Source organism: Otolemur garnettii, unplaced genomic scaffold, assembly GCF_000181295.1.
Source record: "Otolemur garnettii isolate 467f Iridium unplaced genomic scaffold, OtoGar3 scaffold00003, whole genome shotgun sequence".
NCBI classification, from domain to species: Eukaryota; Metazoa; Chordata; class Mammalia; order Primates; family Galagidae; genus Otolemur; species Otolemur garnettii.
Genome location: NW_003852398.1, coordinates 28,319,409 through 28,320,942, shown reverse-complemented (window position 1 = coordinate 28,320,942; position 1,534 = coordinate 28,319,409).

The window sequence follows — 1,534 nt, the reverse complement described above, 5'->3', positions numbered from 1 at the left end:
TGCCCACTGACCCATGAATGGATCAAAATATTGTGGTATATGTATACCACAGAATACTATGCAGCATTAATAAAAGATGGAGACTTTACCTCTTTTATGTTTACATGGATGGAACTGGAAAATATTCTTCTTAGTAAAGTATCTTAGGAATGGAAATGAAAATAGCTAATGGTCTCAGTACTACTATAAAACCAATTTATAATCACTCACACTTTCATATGAGAGATGAATCACAGCTATAGCCCAGGATGAAGGAGGGAAGGGGAGGGGGATAGAAAGGGAGGGTGGTGGCTTGATAGAAGGAGGGTGAATGGTGGGACCACACCTATGAAGCATATTGCAAGGGTACAAGTCAAATCTATAAAGTATTGAAAACAAATGTCTTAACACTGTGATTAAGTAAATGAGGTAAAAGCTATGTTCATTAGTAGGATGTAAGTACTCCAATTTGTACAAATAATCAACACCTTCAATCCCACAAAGGCATAAATGTATTCACGATCTATGTATGTATGACTTAATAAAAAAATTATTTAGAAAAGTAAAAGAAAAAAATAGATTCTCCGTGTAATGCTATTATTATAGATAGACACAAACATCAGGGCAGAGTTTTCATAGATGAACAAAGAACCCTTTCTGCATTATTTTAACTATGTATCTGTGGGGATAGCCAAAGCAGGTAAGACCATATTCACATGGTATTGAAAAGTGCTTTGTTAATAACTATTATTTGTAAATATGCTACTAAGATTTCCAGTGCTGGAAATTTCCCTCTTTAGTTCTCTAGTTCCTTTGATCTTTCTAAGTAGATGTTTTGTTTAAAAATGTTGTAACATTTAAATTTCATGTTCACTTTATGGCTCTCCTGTATGACCATCTCAAGCTCTCTTCCTTCTTTATTATCCAACACTAAATATGTTAATCTCTTACCTTTTACATGTTGCATACTGGAAGACTCTATACAGGGTTTATGGCATAATTTTCTTCCACTTTGTCACTGATCACAGGAAGTAAGAGTTTTGAACCTACAAAAAGACATATTAAGGATGTGCCTGATAGCTGTCTTCACAACTCTGCATTTGAAGTATGTTATTTCCCATCGAAAGACCCTTTTTAACCTCACATACACTTCTATCAACACTCCCAATTTCTACTTCCTTTAGAGCAAAACTTAATGAAATGGAGGCTATTGTCTGTCTCCATTTCCTCAGCTTATTTTCCTTTCTGACGCACTTTAAATGACATTAATATATGTCTTCCACCAACCCCTAACACAAAGCGAATGTAGATAACTGTTTATAGGATAAAAAGGTACATCAGTTATAATACCTGTCTGTGCTAAAGAATGTTGAGGTAGAAGCCCTTCCCCATGTGGTTTAGCCCAGATGAATGGACATGGAGAGGGTTAGCAAAGGAGAGAACTGAGAAGGGAAACTTACCACCATCTCATGAGGGAAAGAAAAATAAAACATGTAGTTAAAATTTACATGGTGAGGAAAGTAAAAGTATAATAGAGCAGGAAGGTAGTTAAGGG